Raw genomic sequence first — 14,333 nt, forward strand, 5'->3', positions numbered from 1 at the left:
ATATTGTATACATGAAACTGTATGTTAACTGTACTGGAGTTAGATTTTTTTTTTTAATTTTAAGCATTGGGTCTTAGTACTATTTAAAGAAGAAGAGGAAGAGGAGGAGGAAGAAGAAGAAGAAGTAGGTAGAGAGGAGCTAGAAGGTAGAGGGAAGATCTATAAAGTGTACCTTTTAATGTGGTCTTCCCGATGACTGCATTGCCATTAAAGAAGATTGTTCATGTAGAGAAACCGCGTATATGTTTTTGTAGTTTAAAAAATAATGCAGTTTACTGAAGCAGATTGGGGCTTTATTCCTTGAAATTAATAAAAGAGGCTTATGAGAGTTGGAAAGAAAGAAAGAGAATGACTTTACAATCATTTGTAGATACACAAATATCTTTAGATGGCCTTTTTACTCTTTTTAATGAAACTATCCAAAAACCTCCACAGTAATGGGTAATTCACCTAGGAACTCATCTTCATTATTTGCGTAATTTTTAATTCTCCAAGCTTCTAGTTTTGTGTACATCAAAAGCCACTTAAGGGCTATAAAAAGATACTGAAGAGAATGCTACATTTAGAGCAGAAAATTCTGTTATTGAATTTACCATAGTGATCATCATTTGTAAATCTACAAAATCAGTCCAATTTATGAACAGGCCAAGCTAGAGAAAGCAGCATGCCTCGTTTGCATCCGTACACACTGTCATCATGGATTAGCTGTGGTTGCATTTTCTCCCCTAGCAAACAGGACGGGAATTTTATGTCACCTTGAAAGTAGGACTTAATAAAAAGCATGATGCAGTGTATTCAACCTCTTTCAAGTGTCCAGATCCTTACAATCCAAAAAGTAGTGCATCTCCCCTTCTGCATATCCCTGTTTTATTAAAAGAACACGCGTTTCTCCCTCGTGTACCTAGTAAGCATCTAAGTGGGCCCTGTGCTAAGCTCTGTGTAAACAAGATAAAGTGAGTGCCTGGTTTTAGGAGTGTTGGCATCAACAGATAGAATCAAAATGACAGACTCAGTTTGATTTTCCCCTTTGTTCTCAGGAAAGCACAAAGACACGTCCTCCCCAGAAAAGAACAAGACCATTCATTCCTCCGCATCCATACTAAATGCTTCAGAGTAGTTACCTCATTCTGGTGCCAGAATGGTAGCTGGCTCTCGGGCAAACCAAGGGGGTTAAAAAGGGAAGTTTCCAAGAGCAGTAGTGGCCCACCTGGCCCCCCAGACTCTCCTATTTGCCCTCTAGCAAAAACAAAGGGAGACAATTTTGTGTCATGTATTGTACTGATGCTGTGTGTTTTTTTAAAGATTGTATTTATTGATTTGAGAGAGAGAGAGCAAGCATGAGTGGGGGGAGGAGCAGAAGCAGAGAGAAAAGCAGGCTTCCTGGTGAGCAGGGATCCCGATTCCGGGCTCCATCCCAGGACCCTAAGATTATGACCCAAGCCAAAGGCAGACGCTTAACTGAGCCACCCAGGCACCCCTTGATGCTGTTTTAAGATAATACTCTCTGCATACTTCACCTTCTACTAATACCTAATTTCTCTAGATTCCTAGTATGCCTCTGTGTGTGTGTGTGTGTGTGTGTGTGTGTGTGTGTGTGTGTGTTCTGTCTCAGCCCAGTGTTCCCCCGGCAAGTTCCGGTCCACCTGCCCCAGCTCAGGATCACACCATCTAATGGCAGGATTCATCGGGCCCGACTCTGTCCCTCTCCAGAGACACAGATAATACTCTGATAATAATGACAGAGACCGCTGAGTGGGTAACCACTGGGCCAGGCACTTTCCATACCCTGTCGGCTGATTGCACGGCAACTGTGTAAGGAAGTGACTGTCTCTTTTTTGCAGATGGGCACATTGACATGCAGGGAAATTAAGTAACTTATTCAAGACTGAACCCTGGTAACTGGTGGCAAAAGCCAATGTTTAAAATCATGTGCATGATTCCCAGGCTCATGGGTTTTTTCCTGCTCCCCCTACTCTGCCTCTCAGGGCACATGGTGGCTGTCCGTGTTAGCATCAGTACTGTAATAAATGTCTGTGGGCTTGAACAGAAATACTGAAAGTGATCGTGTGCCCTGGAGACATCTGAGGTGGCTGTGGACAAGGCCCAGGAACTGCAGTTGGCAGTGTTTACTGTGAGCCAGGCTCTGTGCTAGGCCCTTCATATACATTATTTCATTTAATTCTCAAATACGAAATGGGCACCATTTTTTTTTAAAGATTTTATTTATTTGACAGATAGAGAGCACAAGTAGGCAGAGCGGCAGGCAGAGCGAGAGGGAGAAGCAGACTCCCCGCTGAGCAGGGAACCCGATGTGGGGCTCCATCCCAGGACCCTGAGATCATGACCTGAGCCGAAGGCGGCCGCTTAACCAACTGAGCCACCCAGGTGCCCCCGAAATGGGCACCATTTTATCCCCAGCTGGGGGGGACAGAAGAGCCAGAATTCAAGCCAGCGGTGGCCCACGCCAGATCTCACATGCGAAATCACTGCAGCAGAAAGAGCTTCTCTGGCTTTGTTTCAGAAAGAAATCTAACCCTTTTTACTGGTGAGGCTAGTGATCGCTGGCTTCTGTGCCGATCAAGTTGCCTATTGCCCATGGATGTTATGGCCCCTGCTTTCTTCCTGTCATGCTCATATGAGAACCTTGCAGTAGGGATTACACACCCATAGTCCGCAGGCTCCGTGGCTGAGTCCACAATAGTAAGATTTTATGGTGACTTGTTAGCATAAAGATGGTATTATATTATAATCATTAATTGAATAAATTGACGTTTTACTGGATTGGACGAAATTAAGATGGTATTATATGGGGAATGTGTGCATGTATGAGAGAGAGAGAGAGCTGGAAGATATGCATTAGCCAAGAAGTCAGGACCCGAAAATACTACTGGAGGTCCAGATATCTGCGTAACAATATTACCTTCCGACAGAGAACTATTTACTAGAAAGATTCTCAGTAGGAACTGAATTGCTTTTATTAGCTTATTTATAGTGTGCACTTCCCTTTTCACCTCTATTTCAAAAGAGGGTATTTGTGCTTTTTCAGAATGTGTGAAAGTCCTCCATTTACAGAGTCCTGGAAGATGTTTTCTGCCAGTTTCTTGGTTCAGCAGCTCTCAGTGAGTTCCAGTGAAGACAGGGGGGGAAAAAAAAGCTTCCATCCTGTTCATCCTCTTTGGCATGCATTTCCTAACCCATTTCCCCCCACCCCCTGCTCAGTGCAAGATCCCCACACAAAGTGGGCGTCTACAGGGCCACTTAGGGAGTTCCTCTGATTCTGGTTCCCTGTTATTCCTCTTCTCACTGCTTTACTCTTCTACACTCAATTTCAAACTAAATGGAAATGCAGATGGGTGCATGAGCATCTAGGTTTCCCAAAATACACATTTTCATGAGCACTTCCCTCTTGAAGTGTGTGGACGGAGCCAGCATATTCTCTCCCCATTATCACTCTGTTTTAATGTCTAACTGACAGATGCCTGTCAGTAAAACAAAGCAGTAATGGGCAGAAAATGTCTCAGCTCTTAGCAAAAAAGGAAAGACCCCAGATTCCTGTCAGGCTCAGAGACACTCATCAGCCATTGTTAAAGAGGACTTACACATGCCTCTTCGGGGAATACCCATGGATGGCCTAAATGTTTTCACCCTTATTATGTGAGAAGAAGAAGAAGGAGCTGTTTCTCATACATGGACAGATTTCTCCCCCAGAGGAAGCTTGCGCAGCGTGTTAATGGGTCATTTACTGCAACCCTGGAGTAGGGTGTGGCCGTGCCAGACAGCACCTGCAGGCTTCCCTGGGTGAGAATGCCTTCCTGGTGAGTCACAGACAAGGTCCAGCTGATACAAGCTCGGTGACCTCACCCCATCAGTCTGATGCGCCATGCTTCTGCCAGTCTGCGTCCACGCACTCAGCCACCTTCAGACAAATCTAGTCAACCACACAACAGTGGAAGCCTGCAGGGGCAAGTGACACCAAGTGAGAAGAGGGAATATTTTAGATTTGTTCTCATTTTCCTCAGAAACTCATCAATGCAGAAGCCCTCTGTCTAGGAGGGGTGTTCAGCCTAAGGAAAGACTCTATCAACCATAAAGACAAAGTCAGACACCAAAGCAGGTGAGAGAAACAGTGCCTGGCCTTCTTACCGAGAGTGCTGGACGGCAGGGACCATGCCCTTGATTTATGTTGTGTCCACTTGAATCACAAGTCCAGTCCTCTAGACCAGCAGGGTGAGTTATGGGGTGACAGTCTGATTTCTCTTTTAATTTCAGTAAAAACAAGTGGACCTTGAAGAATAACCAAAACAATAACAAAACAACTCAGTTACTATAGCTTGTAACTAAGGCACCAATTCCTTACTCTGAAAATTGGCAATCAAAGGAAAGAATTAAGCAGTGATCATGCCTTTTCTGTGCACGTTGGATTTCAGCATAAGCAGATTGCACTGGTTGATGAGGGAAAGTTGTTCATTATAGGAGAATTCCTGCTACTAAAGTTGGAAAGGAAATTCAACTTGGAACGCCTTGATTTTGTAGCCCCCCAAGTGAAATAATTGCTTTAAGCAACTGTCATCAATGCATGCAATAATTAGACCGTTAGAATATTGATGGGGAACGTTACACTGAAGAAATCATCTGCCATCACTTGAACCCACTAAAAGTGGGACGGCCACCCAGTACATTCGGTGCCCCCTGATGTGATGCAGTGTCACCTATGAGCTGTTGTCGTCTAGGAGGTGAACTTGAGCTCAATCGAGCCCATCTATAAGCTCACAGAAAACACAGGGGATAGAGGAACAAATTAAATGATACCACAAGAAAGCAAGTTTGGGGGCACCTCGGTGCTCGGTCAGTTGGGCGTCTGCCTTCGGCTCAGGTCATGATCCCATTGTCCTGGGATCAAGTCCCACATCGGGCTCCCTGCTCAGCAGAGAGTCTGCTTCTCTCTCTGCCTCTGCCCTCCCCCGAGCTTGCGCTTGTTCTCTCTCGCTCGATTGCTCTCTCTCTCAAATAAATAAATAAAAATCTTAAAAAAATATTAATAGGAAAGAAGGAAGAAATGGAGGGAGAAAGGGAGGAAGACACAAGTGTGACAAAATCTTGATTAATTGTCAGATTGGCACACTGGAGTATATGTCAGTTTACTTAATATTCTATTTGTTTGGAACTTTTCATGGTAAAAATACTAAGAAAAGGAATAACAGATCTCTCTCAGAGGTGGTAGTAGGATCCAATGGGGCTGTGACTAAAAAAAGGTCATTATCTGACGATCAAAAATGTTACGGTTTTTTTTCTTATTTTTTGAAGATACTCTTTCCTTAAAAACTCATTTTGTTAGATGGGGAGGGTAGTCACTAGAAACCGATTCCATTGCCTTACATCAAGCAACTGGAGGAGATTTGGGTAACAAATAGTCTCTGGTGTGAAAGTGAATGCTGATCTTAGCTGGAATAACTTGCTTTCTTCAGCATCCGCAGTGGTGGGTCTCCAGGGACTTATCTGGCTATATGTGTTTTTCACATTTATTAGTGAAATTGGAGATTCAAGAATAAAAGACAGTCCTCAGGAACATTTTGTTAATTTGTGACACACTAGAGATTTTTTTAGCCTGTAAAGCAAATGAATGAGCTCCATGGCGGTATAACTGTTATTTTCACCCTGGAAGGCAGTAAAGACCCACTATATTTATAAAGCACTTAGAGAATGAAAATGAATAGTGCTATGAAAATAGAAAAGTATACTCACACTATTGCTATTAATAGTGTAATTTTTTTTTTTTTGGTCTGTTCTGAAGGAAAACCCATCAGATGAAAATTTAAAAGTAAAAGTAGACCTCTGCACAATATGTGGCTGTTTTATCTTAGATAAGAATTTAATTCCGTGTCAGTATTAAGTTGTTTTGTTTCTGTCAAACAGGCTGGATCAGGTTAAGGAAACTCACCCATTCTTTCTGGCAGGACTGGAGATACAAAGAAATGAACAGACCAGATATTTGATTCAGCATGGTCTTGCTGAGCGGCTGCAGGGCCTTCAGGGATGCTCTGGTGGAAACAGCCCTCCATGTAAGCCAACATGCCGGGCTATTTCTGACAGGCATCACAGGTACAGGGCTGCTCGGAGGCTCAGGGACAGAGCAGGCTGGTCCTCACACTGAAAAAGTCCAGTTAAAGGTGATGCTCCAGGGCGCCTGGGTAGCTCAGTCCCTTAAGCGTCTGTCTTCGGCTCAGGTCATGATCCCGGGGTCCTGGGATCGAGCCCCGTATCAGGCTCCCTGCTCAGCGGGGAGTCTGCTTCTCCCTCTCCCTCAGCCTGCTGCTCCCCCTGCTTGTGCTCTCTCTCTCTCAAATAAATAAATAAAATCTTAATAAAATAAAATAAAGGTGATGCTCCGACAGGTGGGGGCTGTGTGAGACGTGGGGACTGACGTCAAGATGCGTGGTGAGCTGGGCCAGGCAGCCAAAGGAGCAACAGCAAGAAGGGGGCATGGGCTCGGATGAGAAGAACTAATTCCTCAGAGGTTCCTTTGAAGGAGTTCATTGAATGCTTTGCACTGAGGTCAGTAGGAAGTAAGGAAGAAAGAGGCCTCATTCCCCACCAGTATCATGGTGCCCAAGAACCCAGGACATACAGTGGCACCTGGGTGGCTCAAATGGTTAAGCATCTGCCTTCGGCTCAGGTCATGATCCCAGGGTCCTGGGATCGAGCCCCGCATCGGGCTCCTTGCTTGGCAGGGAGCCTGCTTCTCCCTCTCCCACTCCCCCTGCTTGTGTTCCCTCTCTCGCTGTGTCTCTCTCTGTCAAATAAATAAGTAAAATCTTAAAAAAAAAAGAACCAAGGATATACTTTGGGAAGAGATTACATGATAAAGTGATCTCAGGTAACTCAGCCCTTGGCTATGTGTTGCTTTTTTCTTGTGCTTTGTTGGATCTTGCCTTGAAAGACTAGACCCATTTATTTTAGGGAAGCACTAGAAAAGAACCTATGGTTTATCTCTGCACATATATATAAGGATGTGTGTGTGTGTGTGTGTGTGTGTGTGTAGTGGAAAGGCAGGAAACAGAGTCTAAGGGCTGAGAAGAGTAATTCCAGAGGCTGTTCTCATGCTTTGTCGCTATATTTACAATAAGATTGTCAAAGCAGATGTCAGCGGTTCTGTCTCCATGAGACGTTTACCAGGGCAGATGGGCAGGTAGTGAGGGGGACTATAGAGGGGATGGTCCAGGCGAGGGGATCCAGAGGTAGGATGGAGAAGGAGCCTCTTGTCCCCACCGTGGCCCCCGGCTATTGTAAGATGACCCCACTGCCCTACAGTCTTAAGCACTGCCTGTTACAAAGTGCCCTGCATATGCCAGGCACACACCTATCCCGGTCCCCAGCGTCAGGGAGAATGAGGCTCAACGCCAAGGAGCTGTCTTCCGTTGCTAAGCGTTGGGTGGCAGTTAAAAGCCAGGGCTCTGCCCCTCTCCCCACACTGCCCCCTGAAAGGCTCCCAGAGTGCTCCTGACCCCAAAGCCAAACATGTACAAAAGCAACGCAAAGACACCCACAGACCCGGACACCTCACTCGACCACATGTGAAAGCACCGTGGGATTTGGGGGCTTCTAATAATCCGAGGCATATGATAGGGAGTCCATCTCTAATGCCAAAGACAGGGCTGAAAAGCAAAATCCAAGGAGCATTCATCCTTACGCCGCACTTGCCTAATTCCTTGTCAAGCTGAGCGACTTTGGTTATCCTCGTGCCAAAACCAAGGGCAATGCACCCAAGTCTCTTGGGCCCTCAAGGGCCTGAAGGCGCTGCAGGAAGGCCTGGGCCCCCAGAACCTGGCAGAATGCAGACTCTGGACACCGCCCTGGGAAAGGACAAGACTGCAGCCTCCCCGTGGTCTTGGTGACATGCAGATGGGGAAAGCCCCAAGGAACCCCGGCTTAAAATCAGCCAACAGCGGATGCGGGAGGTTGCCGTTAGGAATTTAGCAAACCTGTGTGCCTAGTACTGGGCTGTCTGCACAGAAGAGGGTGAGTGAGGTACAACTGGGACTGAACCCCGCATCAAATTCCTTAATGGTGGGCATTCACTTGGATGCTGGCAGAAAATGGGTCTGAGCGTAGCAACAGATTGGGAGCTCCTGGTTCTTAGAGCATATTCTCCCTCATTATAGCTGAAATGTCCATCCCCTGTGTTATCAGAGATCCTGGACAGCATGCTGTACCCTCTACACTTTTCCTTATGCTATACAGGGAGCTGTTTGGTACCGGGCACGCCGAGCATCACTTGAATACACTTTTTCTCCAAATCATGTCCCATGAACGTCTTACTCTGTTTTGCCTGCTCCCCTCTGTTGTTTTTAAACCTGTCGTTTCAACTTTTCTGACGTGTCCCGATTGCTCCCCAGTCCCCAGAACTCATCAGTGAGCTCTGCTTCCCCCACCCCCACCCCCCATCCCTGCTCAGCAGGGCTGTGTGTGCGGGAGCCCGTTGTTATTTATAAGTGTAATTCAGCTGTCGCTGTGTCTTTGAATGCACAGGGTAGTTGTGGGATTTTTAATTGCCATTTTCATCTATATAATTAAAATTAAATGAAAAAATGGATAGCCTCCAAAATCCGAATTAATTTTATGAGTACTTCTTGAGGGGAAAAAATATGTATAACACGATAATTGTTACTTGATTTGCCTTCAGCAGAACTAGAGGATTTTACCTGCCTAAAGAGAAAATTAGTAATTTTAAATGAAAAAAAAAAAAAAGATTAGTCTGATACTTCTGGTGCTTCTTGTGGCTGAGAATCAAAAATAATAACACGGACGGGAAATGATAAATAACTCTGGGTATCACTTTCAAACAGTACGCTGTGAGATTGGAACTCTGCGGATCCAACTGGCCTTATGCTAGTCTGGATTTTTTTTTTCCCCTTGGTTCCTCACTGGTGTTTACACATTCCTCAAGAAAATGTCTTTACCCCCAAATCAAAACCTTCATGCTCGGAAATAAGCATTTCACCTGCTTACTCTGCTCTGCAAGTATGACAATGCTCACATAAGCGGAGAATAACGAGAAAACAAAAAGACAAGTTTTTGTGTGTATTTTTTTTTTAATCCATTGGGCCCGCCAGGGTTGCAGTCTGCAGACTCATGAAGCGCCTGACGGACATGTTTATAAAGACCTGGATGGTCACTTTATTTGGAATGACAAACTCTCTGCTCCACATAATGAGGTCAGTGAAGCATCCAGAAAAGAAACGTATAATTTGGTAGCGTGGGTCTGTAAGCACAGCCCTGCCGAGACTATTTAAGTTTAATGAAGCAGCTACTTTGCCGCTACACATTCGAGTGAATAGCCTCCTTGGCGTGTTTTTGAAAACTTAAATGTTGCTGGTAATCATGTCCCAGCAATCTCCTTGGAGAGCCTTTGTGCCCTGTTCTCAGAAGAAATATGCAGCTTTTACATGTTAATGGTTTTGAAATTAGTCATTTGCTCCATTTTCATTGGAAAAGGAAGGTCAGTGTGTGGTTTCCCACCCGCCTTCATTTTCTGTGCACATTCAGGAACCTCCAAGTCAGTTCATCAGGCATGCCGTGCACTGTCTGCTTATAACAGGCCTCAAAAGCCAGGGAAATGTTCTATCGAAGAGCATTCGTATTCTCAGAGATTGTTCTTAGAATTCAGAGGCTGCAAGTCTCCCTCAGAGGGGAAAGTTCCTGGACAGGCCATTATTTTAATTTTACCCCTCGTTTCAATCACCAACCGACGTGTACTGCCCGTTCATTGGTCTCCTTGGGGAGGCCTTGCTCCCTGCGTATGCAGCCCCTCTAGGAAGGCTAAGGGACATTTTAGAGATGCTTCCTGAAGCAGATTTGCTCATGTAAAACTAAGGTCAGCCTTCTGAATCTTGGACCAGTGTTAATGATGTGCACCTCTGTGGGAGTGGAAAGACATCTAGCCATTCCCCCAAATTTAGGGTAGTGTCCCGAGTAAGCAAGGGCATGATGGCTAGTGGAAAGGTGCCGTGTCCTCGTGGCTCTGCAGCCCCTAAGAGGGTCTGCAGAACGCTCCTCGGGAAATGTAAAGCCAGACTTGAAATGGTCGGACTCTGCACCATCAGAAATTTCAAAGGAATATCCAGTAATTTCTTTAAAAAAAAAAAAAATTTCTTGGAGTGGATGAAAGAATGAATAAATTTGCTTCTCGGCTTTGCTTTGTTGACCAGCCCTGGTTGTGGGCGGGTGACAGAAGACCTTTCTAGAATATATTGAGACCTGAGGAGCCTACTTGTTAAAAATCTCTGGAATTAGGCGCCTGTGTGGCTCAGTCGTTAAGCGTCTGCCTTCGGCTCAGGTCATGATCGGGGGTCCTGGGATCGAGCCCCACATTGGGCTCCCTGCTCAGCGGGAAGCCTGCTTCTCCCTCTCCCACTCCCCCTGCTTGTGTTCCCTCTCTCACTGTGTCTCTCTCTGTCAAATAAATAAAATCTTTAAAAAAAAAAAAAATCTCTGGAATTATGAGGGTCAAATTTGGAGGTCCATGCTTGCTGCAGGGTCCCAGCTTGGGACCTGCTCAGTCCGCTTGCTGCCAGGCAGCCTGCCGGACCAGGTCAGTGCGGCTAACACACATACTCTGACGCTCTGATTTTTACTTTTAATCCCCATGGTAATTTGTACATCCCAACAGAGATGCCAGCTTGACAGATCCCTCCCCGAAACAGCCTTGTTGTCCTAAATCTAAGAGATTAAAGTTGACTTGTCACTGAAAATACAGTTCTGATGGAAACAGGCCTGCAAAGGCACTCGGGCGTGGCTTGCACTTTATTTTCTAGTATATCTATCACGTGCTAGATAAGCTAAGATCACGGTGGCTGCTGTAACATATAGACCCAAAGATCTCCAACAGAATAGCAGGTTCTCACCATGTGCCTTCACTAAACGTTTTCACGAACAAGTGAAAACCTGTGTTCAGGGATCTGAACAGACAGGGCTGAGGAGAAAGAGGAGAAGTGGATGAACAGGGAAGAAGGTGCCTCCATGCTACCTGCCAGTGGGATGGAGTGGCACAAGGTCAGAGCTCAAGCGTGATCCAGAAGTACAGCCTGGCAGAAGCTCACCAGCCATGGGGGAAGATGGTTTTCAAAGACAGAAACAAGATGCAGCTCAGCTTACAAAAAGAGCAGGAATGAAGGTTAATGTGGCATTCTCTGCACGTGGCTCAGTCCAGTTCACAAAGCATGTTCACATGTATTATTTGAGGCCTCACCAACACCCTGACCAAGTGGCTCAGGAAGTACTAGTACTTTCATTCCAAATATGCAAGAAATCTCAACCATGGCTGAGAAGCTGAGTGACCCTGGGGTGTGCTGAGCCAAGGTGCAGGCTTGGGGGGCCTGCCTCTGAGAACAGAGCTTTCTCCCCTAACTCTGCAATCCTCAGGGAGGTTCCAGGGGCTGCTGGGGCTAGGGGGCAGCAGAGGTGAACAGAGCCCCCCCAAAATCACCTCCCCAACATCCTCGGATGTGTCCTCATGGTGCCAGCCATGTTCCCATGGAAATCACTTACCAAAGGCAGACTGTGCAGAAACACGGCAACGATTAGCTGCAGCCTGGTTGAGTCTTTGCTTTGGTAAAACCTGTACTCTGTCCTTTAAAGGGGTCACAGTTTAACAGACAGGCCTTTTGTATCTTAACAATGGTCTCATCAGGCTTTCTTTCATTGAGCCTCTCCCTCCTCTTTTACTGTCTCCCTCTCGTCCACCTAGCGCCATGCCTTGCGCTGTGCACAGCCGGACTTGGCCAGTGCCAAATCATGTTTCATTTGCAGCCTCAGAAAGCAATTAGACAAGGAGTCAAGCCTGGCCAACAAAGGACCTGTCCTACCAGTGCAATCTGATGTTTGAGTTTACAGAGACACGCCCCTCCTCCCCACCGGCATTTGTGTTTTTGTCCCGAGAAATCCCGAGAGCCGAATTCTTGGGTGAACTGGGAAGACACTCGCCCACAAGAGCAGCAGTGTTGATAAGAAAGCGGTCGAATGGTGCTTGAAATTTTGCAGGAAGATCCGTGGAAGCCCAGTTAGGCTGCAAAGCGACAGCTCAGCTCTTTCTAGCATCCACAGCAACAGCCCGCTGTTTTCCCAGGTGGCTCTGAAGGAGACAGGGAAATGCAGCAGGCCATTTGTTACTGCCCCAGGTGCAACATATGCATGCCAATTGGCGCATGCGGCCTGCAGAGGCCCACTCCTGCCCCAGGCCTAGTGCAGGCCTCCAGGCTTCCTTTTGACCGAGACTGGGGAGAACGGTGCTCTCATCTGTCCTCCTCCACCTGAGGACATGAAGAGATCCACTCTTGCGGGGTGGGAACCAACTCAGCCCTTCCCACCATGACCTCAGGTGCCTATGCTCTGCAGTATCCTTTCCACCCCATTTGCAATTCAAGACGTGGTCTTTCAGAAGCATGGGAACTCATCATGGGCATGCCAGGCTTGGTATCTCAAGATGCATGGTAGTTAGCGAATACACGGGTGTGTTCTTCAGTGAGTGCCAGACCGGAGTGACCCGTCAGGCAGGTCCCAAGTGGGGTTCAGGGCTCTGAAGAGATGGCCCAAGAGGAGGAGGCAAGGTAGAGGAGCCCTCTGTCCCTTTATGCTCAACTCTGTGCCCGGCACCCACTGTGAAGGGAATAAACTGATCAGATGACCTGTGATATCTCTTTTGCCTTTGAGAAGAGAAATGAAATTTTCACCAGAAGTGAAATTACAGATATAAAATAAGTTTAAAGGGGACTCTACTTCTAGAATTGTTTTAAGGGCATTTTATTGTAGATTTGGGTCATATATTTAGAACTGCTTCCTTTGATGAGAACTTAATCTGGGTTGTAAGTGAATGAACTTGGGGACATCGTGTGCCTGAGTGATGTCCCTTCACTAGGGTAGCCTCACTCCTCACAGCCCTGATCTCCTCTTCTCCCTCTGAGCATCCTTTCTCCGCCTCCTTCCCGTTCCATCAAGCACTGGGAGGGAGCATTTGGTGCTGTGAGTTGAAGTTATGCAAAACCCGAAAATAGACTCTCAGAGTGCATCCAGACATAATGATTCTATGCCGCAAGAAGGTCACTGTGTCTGCTTTTCCTGCCAACACACCCCTGGCTCTTAATCTATGGCTGCCTTGTGAAGCAAGAGAGCTGTGCCAGGAAGTTACACTTGGTGACTGGGAGGCATTATGAGAATTTAAAATCATGTCAATGGGGTTTTATAAGAGCAGGCCAGGGGAGGGGGATTAGACAGTTTTAGAAGTCGGATCTTGAACATCCTTTTGTTCTGTGGCCTGAGAGCTACCTTAACTCACTTATTTAAAAAAAAAAAAAAAATCTGGCCTCTACTACAAATCAACTCCACCCTATCAACCCTGCCAAAAATTAGAAAGACATCCACCCCGAAAGTTTACTGTGGTTATCCGAGTGGTGGGATTATGACTGAATTGTGTTGTTTTCCTTGTACTTTTCTGTACTTTCTCTAACATACATTTCTGGCTTTGCCAATGTAAAAAGAAAGAAAGAAAGGCAACAAATCCTATTTAAAAAGCAAAACTAAACTAGCTAATTATGCAGTTGTACCTTTGTCTGCTTACTGCCTGGTGGTTGAGAAGCCCACCAGAGTGGTGCCAATGACAGAGCAGAGGCGGCTCTAGCCTGTGTCTCCACATCAGGCCACCGACCAGGGCTGCTGTCCGTAACCGCCTCCCCATGGCCAGGCTCCAAAGGTGTCCCGGCAGAGAGCAGACCACAAACGCGGAGAAGATTGGTGGCAGCCAAGGACAGGAATGGGAACATGCTAGAGTGAGGCCAGCCAGACACCGCGGCAGCAAGGAGGGGATTCCCTTCCCGTCCAACTGTCTCCGATGGTCAGGCCTCCCTGACATGCGCGTGTTGGGAGGGAGGGCGTCAGTTCAAGTTCATCTGCAAACACTGTGTTCTCATTCTAAGAATGTCCAGTTGATGCACATTGTTCTGGAAGTCGGGGAGATCCTGTTTGCCAGACCCGGAGGAGTCAAGTACTGTTGACTCCCAATAATAACTGGGAGAAAGAGCTAGAAGAAAACAATCCTTTGAGGAATTCCAAAAATCCTCCTGGGGTTGTGGGATGGATTTACTTTAATTTGGGGCCTTTAGCATCCAGTCTGCTTATTGATGTGAATTCAGCCCATCAGCCAGTCCTGTGTCTCCCTACAGAGCCCAGGCCGTCTTGGGCTCCGTGGAGCTTGAGGTGAGCAGGCTGGGCAGAAACAACTCTATTTCTAAAAGTGAGATGCAACTCCTATGAGTTTCTATAAAGACCTCTATTTTTCATGCATC

The 14,333-nt window shown here is 46.4% G+C and overlaps 1 protein-coding gene across 1 annotated transcript in view; it reads left to right on the plus strand.

Moving 5' to 3' along the window:
• MARCHF3 (membrane associated ring-CH-type finger 3) overlaps positions 1-14,333 on the plus strand; it is a 130,150-nt gene that overhangs the window by 79,946 nt on the left and 35,871 nt on the right. The gene's annotated exons all lie outside the window — the stretch shown is intronic.

The sequence above is a fragment of the Phoca vitulina genome, unplaced genomic scaffold, assembly GCF_004348235.1.
Source record: "Phoca vitulina isolate PV1807 unplaced genomic scaffold, GSC_HSeal_1.0 scaffold32, whole genome shotgun sequence".
Lineage (NCBI taxonomy): Eukaryota > Metazoa > Chordata > Mammalia > Carnivora > Phocidae > Phoca > Phoca vitulina.